Source organism: Bos grunniens, chromosome 23, assembly GCF_055505025.1.
Source record: "Bos grunniens cultivar Pamir isolate PY7600 chromosome 23, Bosgru_T2T1.0, whole genome shotgun sequence".
Lineage (NCBI taxonomy): Eukaryota > Metazoa > Chordata > Mammalia > Artiodactyla > Bovidae > Bos > Bos grunniens.
This window is the reverse complement of record NC_141187.1, coordinates 26122790-26131396: the sequence shown is the minus strand read 5'-3', so window position 1 is coordinate 26131396 and position 8607 is coordinate 26122790. Positions and strand designations below refer to the sequence as shown.

The 8607-nt window shown below is 46.2% G+C and overlaps 1 pseudogene across 1 annotated transcript; it reads left to right on the top strand.

Annotated features, from left to right (window-relative positions):
- The first annotated feature begins 1225 nt into the window (after nucleotides 1-1225).
- Nucleotides 1226-6856, top strand: LOC147346964 (glutathione S-transferase A1-like; annotated as a pseudogene). Its single transcript, XR_015152054.1, has 5 exons — nucleotides 1226-1277; nucleotides 2052-2184; nucleotides 3841-4027; nucleotides 5715-5846; nucleotides 6669-6856. The product of XR_015152054.1 is annotated as a glutathione S-transferase A1-like (transcript).
- The last annotated feature ends 1751 nt before the right edge of the window (nucleotides 6857-8607 follow it).

Genomic DNA, 8607 nt, shown 5'->3' with positions numbered 1-8607 from the left:
TGACGGTTTCCTGGGAGGAAGTCATGGACAGAGGTCAGAGATTTGGTCCCTTAGGGGAGAACAGTAAAAGAAGGCTTCTGGTGAGGTGGCGTCCTGAAAAGGGAACCTCTAGTGTGCTCTCTTAGCTTCCTAAAAACATGTTTACCTAAGCTTCATATTATACTTTCTCGATTGCTTCAGGAATGCAGGGCACATTAGCTTGGTCCATTTTCAAGTGTGTAAAGAAACAAGTACATAGAAAATCCAAACAATGCCATTCCAGGTTGTTTAAATCTATTAATCAACAACCAACATTTTTCACTTCGGTTCAGCCTTGGGGTTCAAGGATGTGTTCAGAGTCCCTGGGCGGGATGAGTTCAGCACAGGACGGTGAAGAAGAGGGAGACGATGAGAGCATCCAGGCTTCCTCTTGTCCAGCCCAGCCTGAAGGAGGAGGGTGTGGGGCTCGACTGACCAAAGAACATTGGGATTCTGGGTTCTCTGGGCCCAGAGCCTGATCCTTACAACCCCATTCATCTCCATCAGTTTCACAAGAAACAGCTGACCAGCCAGCCCCTTCTCACAATGACTACCCACCTGTCATTGCCTCTTAGGGTCTTGAACTGGGTACTTTGTAAACTGTTCCCCGTACACTCACTATCTGTATAGTCTCACCCTATGGGATCATGTTGACCCACAATAAACTACTCCACTGAGTCAGTTAGAAATCCCCAATTCTCAAACTTTTCACCATCAAGACCCAAGTTTAAAATAAAACATTGAATGGAGGGAGGTAATATATAGCAGAGGACCCCAGTGGCAGCCTCTTGGGGGTCAATGGCCCCATGGATACACCATACTCGGGGACACCTCAAAATCCTGTCCTGATCGCACAGGGAGAGAAAGGCTTTCCAGGTACATTAAAACTCCATAACTAGAACTTCCCAGTCCCTTCCCTCCAGTGACATTCCCCTCCCCCCAAATCATTACCTAACCACTGACAGAGGTGGGGACAACATAGAGGTGAATTAACCTGCAAAATAGGCAGTTAGTTGCTGCAACCCATGCTTTTATCTTGGTGGCTCTAATCTAAATCTCCAAATGGCGTTGATCACTGTCCTCTGTGCACTCTGCCGAAGTTGGAAATCCTACAGTCTCCATAGTGGGCAGCAGACACAGGCCATGCAAGTTCTGCAATGCTATGGAATAAAGTAACAAAAACTCATTGACACTTTCTGCTTTTCAGTTTGAAGAGAAATTTATAGAAAAAACAGAAGACTTGGATAAGATAAAAAATGGTAAGCCCAGGAACTAAATTCCCCTGATGGGAGTATCCAGTAGAAGTCTTAAGGTGAGGTTTCAACACCACCAATGTCATATGTGTGCATAGTGGGAATGGGGTTAATAAAGAGGGAGAAATATGGTTAAAGGTAAGAGGTTGAGCTCCCTGAAAAGGTCTTGCAACTCACTTGGGACAAGGAAGGGCTGGAACTCAAGTGTTTGTTAAAGGAGCCAGCCCCAGTGCCCGTGAATGCTCGACCTGTCTTTCTGCATTTTGAGTGGCTGTATCTGTTAGGACCATACAGCGCTCACACCTAAGGTCAGGAAAAGGTGTTCATCTGAGAAAAGCAAGGAGAAACAGGTCCAGAAGTTGCTGTGAGTTGGGTTTGGCAAAGTAACATCCTAGCAATAATGTAGACTCAGTGAGCAGAGACAGGGCAAACTCTCTCAAAACATGTCTTATGTGTTCTGAGATTTTCTCTGGAATGACCATTAAACAGCAACTGGTTGGCACACTTGCTGCAGCCTCTTCCAGCTTCTTTCTAAAAAACACATGAAGACAAATCAGCCCAGATTTACAAGGGATCGAGCATATGTCTGAATGGGAAATAAAAAGATAAATGAAATAATAGGTTAGAAAGTAAAAGGCAAACAAAATGTCATCCTGCTTAAGCCTACCAGGTCATTTTAGTGTTTCACTTTGTATCTTCAGTTATTTCAGCAAACATTTGCTCATCTTAAAAGGGTGCAACATATCCAACATTTCACCCTTCTTTTTTTACTTTCAAAAGATGGGAGTTTGATGCTCCAGCAAGTGCCAGTGGTTGAAATTGATGGGATGAAGCTGGTGCAGACCAGAGCCATTCTCAACTACATTGCCACCAAATACAACCTCTACGGGAAAGACATGAAGGAGAGAGCCCTGTACGGTAGTTTTTAGTTTTTTCATCAACAACTAATAGGAAAAATTTAAGTCCTTCCTTACTGAGCAGGATCAAAGCAGGGCATCATGACCAACATGATGATATAAGCCTTGTGGGGCATAACTGAATCCAGTACAGCAAAGACCTATGAGTATGAGGGAAGAGTAAATAAACTTGAAGTGAAATCAACTGCCTATGGAAGAGGATACCATCCATGGATATAGCACAGTGACAAGGTTTCCAAACATGGATGGTCTGTGAAGCGAAGAGGATGGTAGAACCAAGATTCCAGGGGTTCAGACTCGTCCGAACTGGCCATCCACCAACAGCCAGAGACAAAAGACAAAGCATCTGAGTGTCTAGAAGATAAAGCTTAGAAAGGAAAGGATCTAAAGAAGTTGGTTCTTGAATTCCAAAAATTCTAAGAATGATGACCAGAAACTTATTAGCCCTTTATATGGACCAGCCACTTGACAAGGGTTAGCAGAGGTTGAGCTCAATATGGTAAGGTTACATCAAGCATTTAGATAGTTTTAGTTGGCCAGATTTTCCAGTACTACTATATCCTGGGGGTGAGGGGTATTCTCTCAGTTGTGATGGGACTACACGATTGAAATTAAAATCATGTAAGGAACTTCCCAGGTGGCGCTAACAGTAAAGAACTTGCTTGCAATGCAGGAGACATAAGAAACCTAGGTTTGATCCCTGGGTCAGGAAGACCCTCTGGAGGAGGACAGGCAACCAACTCCAGGATTCTTGCCTGGAGAATCCCATGGACAGAGGATCCTGGTGGGCTACAGTCCACAGAGTCACAAAGAGTCAGACATGACTTAGCACTCAAGGAACTATTGCACTTACTCTAAAAGTCAAACATAGAGTTACCATATGACTCAGCAATCCCTTTCAAGAGGATTAAAAATACCCCCACACTAAAATTCATGCTCAGAATTTCATAGCAGTGTTGTTCATAATCAATAATTAGAATCAAAGATGTCCATTAACGAATGAAAGAAAGAACGAAAGTTGGTCCGTCCATACAGGGGGATATTATTCAGCCATGAAAAAGGAATGAGAGGTACAGTCTTGAGAAATTCAAACAAAACCAGAGTCTGGCAATAGTATGTGCAGAGTGTTATGGAACCAGGTTCTATGGGAAATAACTGGAGGAAGTGCTGGTGTTGGGACTCTAAATGGGCCTGGTGTTCTAACAGGATGAGAGAGGAAGAGGGATGTGACTGGGCCTGAGGTGCCAGGACCCTGCTGGACATGACTGAGGTGGTCCTAATGCATCACACCGACCATGCTCAGACCGTGCTCAGACCACGGCACAGCAGAAATGGCACATCCAGGTGTGGTCCCAGTGGTTACCTGTGCTGATTCCACCCAATTCTCTCATGCCTGTGACTATGGACGGGTCACTGATATGCTCTGTCCCTATATTTGGTCATGTGTGTAACAAAAATATTATACATATGTTTACCTTGATGGCTTGTTCTAGAATGGAATGCTAAAATTAATTTTAAGAAACAAAGCTAAATGACTGGCATAGAAAAATGCACCAAAGGAGAATTACTTTGCTACATCTCGATGTCTCATCTTAACCATTCCAAAATCTAAGGCAGAGACATTTGACAATTTGGTTATTTTATCTTTTCAGGATTGATATGTATTCAGAGGGTGTGGCAGATTTGGGGGAAATGATCATGCATTTGTCACTGTGCCCAGAGTCGGACACAGCTGAAGCGACTTAGCAGCAGCGGCAGCAGCCACCTGCTGAAAAAGATGCCAAGCTGACCCTAATCCGAGAAAAGACAACAAACCGTTATCTCCCTGCATTTGTACACGTAAGTGGGCTTTTCCGCATCTTTGGCAGTGAGGTCAGAGGACGAAGAAAAATAGTGCCTGGCATGGCCGGGGCATTAACCTTCACCTCTGTGAGCCTTTCTAAATACTAATGTAGTACTCTGACTCTCAGGGCACTTTATAAAAATTGAATGTGTAGAACAATTGTACTAGTTTTACCCAAGTTATAATTTTTCAAGAAAGTTCTATTTACTCAAACCCAATCTGGAATTCTCTACTCAATGGAATTTCATGGTTATACTTAGAGCTTGGACTATGGAAGCTCTGAGAGCGAAACTGGAGCCTGGAGTAGATGGATCCTCAGAACACGGTGCAGGGGCTTTGATCCAAGAGAAGCATGATGTCAGCAATACATCAGAAAATATTCTGGTGTCCTGTGTAGGAAGACGTGAGACCAGCTGCCCGTCAGGAGAATGTGGTAGTGTTTTGGGATGATTGACATGTATCTAGATAGATATGAGGGCAGTGGGGTGGAGAGAAAGAGACAGAGGAAAACTTGTTCAGGAAACAATAATCTAGATATTTCGGTACATGGTTCTCAGACTATTGAAGAAAGTGAAATAAAATCAATGAAGTAGTGTTCCATCATTATGCCTAGTACATATTTTAGTTGTTTCTGTTTGAATGTTTCACGATCACCTCAGTTCAGTTTAGTTGCTCAGTCATGTTTGACTCTTTGTAACCCCATGGACCACAGCATGCTAGATATCCCTGTCCATCACCAGCTCTTGGAGTTTACTCAAACTCATGTCCATTGAGTCAGTGATGCCATCCAACCATTTCATCCTCTGTCATCCCCTTCTCCTTCCTCCTCAGTCTTTCCCAGAATCAGGGTCTTTTCCAATGAGTCAGTTCTTTGCATCAGGTGGCCAAAGTATTGGAGTTTCAGCTTTAGTGTCAGTCCTTCCAATGAATATTCAGGACTGATTTCCTTTAGGATAGACTGGTTGGATCTTCTTGCAGTCCAAAGGACTCTCAAGTGTCTTCCCCAACACCACAGTTGAAAAGCATCAATTTCTTGGTGCTCAGCTTTCTTTATAGTCCAACTCTCACATCCATACTTGACCACTGGAAAAACCATAGCCTTGATTAGGCAGACCTTTTGTTGGCAAAGTAATGATCAAAAACTATATGAAATCATGCTCAACTAAAATGATGAACCCCCCCCCCAAAAAAAAATGATTGTAAGACCAGGCAATGAGGAGAGGAAAAGAGAAGAGAAGGAATACAGAGTCTGCATTAGTTTGCTCTGGGTGGTAGAAGGCTGTCATGAAGATGGAGACACTGCCCAAGGAGGAGGGAGAGAGGACAGAGAGAGATGGATGAAGGGTCATGTTGTGGAGTCCAGGGCTGCACACTTGAGGGTGTGCGGTCCACAAAAACCTGGTGCAGATGGTGCTAAGGCCTTGGCCCAGTGGAAGAAGTAAGGCAGCCACAGCGAGGTGTGAACAGGAAACGGAAATGGTGGTCTGCCTTCCACTGGGGATGAGGAGGGAACAGCAGGAACCTGCCTGGCCTGTCTCTGAGTTGGAGGGAGCAGAAGGTCTGAGGTTCCCACCTGCCCAGCGAGGGGCAGAGATGGAAGTGGGGCTGGGCGAGGGGCAGGGGAGGAGCAGGGGTCCAGCCTGCAGGGACCTGTGTCCCTGATCTGACCCCTCCATTCGACAGGTGCTGAAGAACCATGGACAAGACTACCTGGTGGGCAACAAGCTGAGCAGGGCTGACATCCACCTGGTTGAACTTCTCTACTATGTGGAAGAGCTGGACCCCAGGCTTTTGGCCAACTTCCCTCTGCTGAAGGTGAGCTCTCCCATGGCCCTGGAGGCCAGACACACCCCAACTTGGCATCTGCTCTCTGGATGCTGGGACTGGGGTGCTAGGGTCCCCATCCCTGTCCAGGCCTTGCTGCCCCCCGGTCTCCTCAGTTCACTCCAAGGCCCTGGTCCAGAGTGTGGAAAGAATCTGTCAAGCCAAGGACATCGGAGGTGGACTCTGCCCCATGGAAAACGCCCTGCCTTTTACCAGGAGAGAGACCCAGGGCTGGCTCTCTCTTGGTCCCTCTTCCACCTCAGCCTCTGTCCTCATTTCCTCTTCGCTCCCCTCTGTCCCGCGTGTGTCCCTCTTTCCCTGAGTCTGTCTGAGTGGGTTTCCCCCCATCTCACTTCTTCCCTTCAATTCCTGTTCCTTCTCTCACACGTTGATTTCTCTCTCCCCGTTTCTCTTTCTGAGGGCAGATTGGCTCTGACTGACCTCACACATGACCTTTCATGTTTTCCGTCTTCAGTTCCAGCCCCTTGTCCTAGCTCTTCTTGTCTTGACATCTGGAGCCTTAATCTGTGCTGATATCTCACACACTCCTCTTTGTTACACTGCACTCAAGGGTGAACCCTTCAGCATTGGTGTGTAGGAAGATTAGGAAGCCAAATGGATTGTTACACTAAGATCTCTCTGGGGAAAACACTCCTGGGCTGTCCCCTTCCCATCTCATGGGCCTCCTCCTGGTGCTGATGGAGGAACCTCGGATGGCCTTTGTCTAGGAGGGTCTCAGAGTCCCTTCTGGCCTGCATCAGTGACAAGGCTGCTCTTTAGCTGCACTTTGAGCTGTGTTCTTGTGCATTTCAGGCCCTAAAAGCCAGAGTCAGCAGTCTCCTGGCCGTGAAGAAATTTCTGCAGCCTGGCAGCCAGAGGAAGCCTCCCATGGATGAGAAAATAATAGAAGTTAAGAAGGTTTTTAGGTTTTAATAAAGCTATCTGCCCGGGACAAATCTGAAATATTCTAACAATGAAACAATAAAGCTCCTATGAGCAGATTTACTTCCAATGTGTTCTTTTTCACTACGATCTCCTTCTCACCTTTATGGTTTTGAAAGAGGAAACAGACAAAACAGGCTCCATCTTGAAAGCAGGACTCCATCTTGGGCTGGACTGTGGACTTTGAGCTATATGCCGAGTATTTATGGAAATGACATACCAATTGGAAAACCAGAACCACCACCACCCCCCACCCCGCCCCCGCACCACCATGGAAGAGCCCCAGGGCTTGTATCTAGACTTTCCATCACCTAAAAGAACACACTAATTATCTGTGTAACCCAATAGAATCATAAATTCTATTATGTTTATTGGGGTAAGACCACAGGCCTATTGATAATTGTCCACTGTTAACTACCTAGGCTTAAGGCATATGAATCACGGGTTAACTTTGATTGTATCTTTCTTTTCCTTTGTTCAGACTAGTTTCAGAGAATTTGGGGAGGTGGGTTTGAACATGTACACTTAGGGTATATAAGGTTTTCACAAAAATTGGCCGGGGTCCTTGGCTAAGAGGAGACTCTGCCTTGGGCCTGCGGGTGTAATAAACTGCACTCCACTATCTGCATCGTCCTTCTGAGTGAGTTTCTTTCCTGGAATACATGGCTACAACATTTGGAGCATAGGCAGGGAAACTCCTCACTTTGAGGATACTGGTCTCATTTGAGGCCACCCCGAGGCTTTGTGGCTTGAATCTCCTAGAGAGGGGAAGGCGCCTTGCCCCTCTGGAAGAATTCAGCCTTTCAATGCCCAGTTACTTTGCTTTGGCAGGTAGTGAACGGCCGCAAGGGAACTGAGTGCTCAGGCGAGGAGGAAGCCCCCTGGCAGGGTGGAAGAGGGGGCCTGATCACCCCCCTGGGAGGGACTAGAAGGGGCACGGACCCACAGAGGCCTGGAATAGACAGGTGGCAGCAACTGCTTGGTACACAGGTTAACAAGCGTGTTAGGGTTTAGGAAGGAAATTTGTGAAGGTCATTTAGCGGGTGGTGTCCATGCCGTCTTGGGAAAAATTATTACCAAGCAATCGCCAAGGGATTTTTAGGAGAAGAAACTTGGTCCTTGTGTGCTCGTATTCTTCCCTCCCCCAGGAGGTGTCCCATCTGCTGTGACATTCTTGACCCCCTCGAATTGTCAGGCTAGAAGGAGGGGAATATATAAGTGAGTACGAATTGACTTTGCCAGAGATGGCCTAGGACGTGGGATATTTAACCCATCTGTGTTTTCATCCGCACCTGATCAAGTCCACCAAGGCAGAACGGACTTTAAAAGTTAAGGGAGAAACAGTCTTGGACCACGTGGTGTTCTGGTTCTGCCGTGCTGACCGGCAGGTGAAGACATGCTGATCCCCCTTCTCCCTCTGGCATCTGGCAGGTAAGGCTCTTCTCACCCCAATTAGGAAGGAGGCAGAATGGCAATTTAAGTGTCATTGAGTGGAAATATCAGAAGTGCATATGGTACCGAGAACTTCGTAGACAGAACAAAAAGGAAGAGTAGAAGAAGGTCCGAGATGGTAAGCAAGATAGGGGGAAGTGAATCTAAGGCAACTGTATTGGAGTGCATGATTAAAAATTTAAAGAAGGGATTTGGAGAAGACTATGGGGTGAAAATGATGCCTAACTGCCTCCACATACTCTGTGAGGTCGAATGGCCCCCTATGGGAGTAGGATGGCCACCAGAGAACACCATGAACTTAAAAATAGTGGAAGCAGTCTATACAGTAGTCACAGGAGAGCCAGGACACCTGGATCAA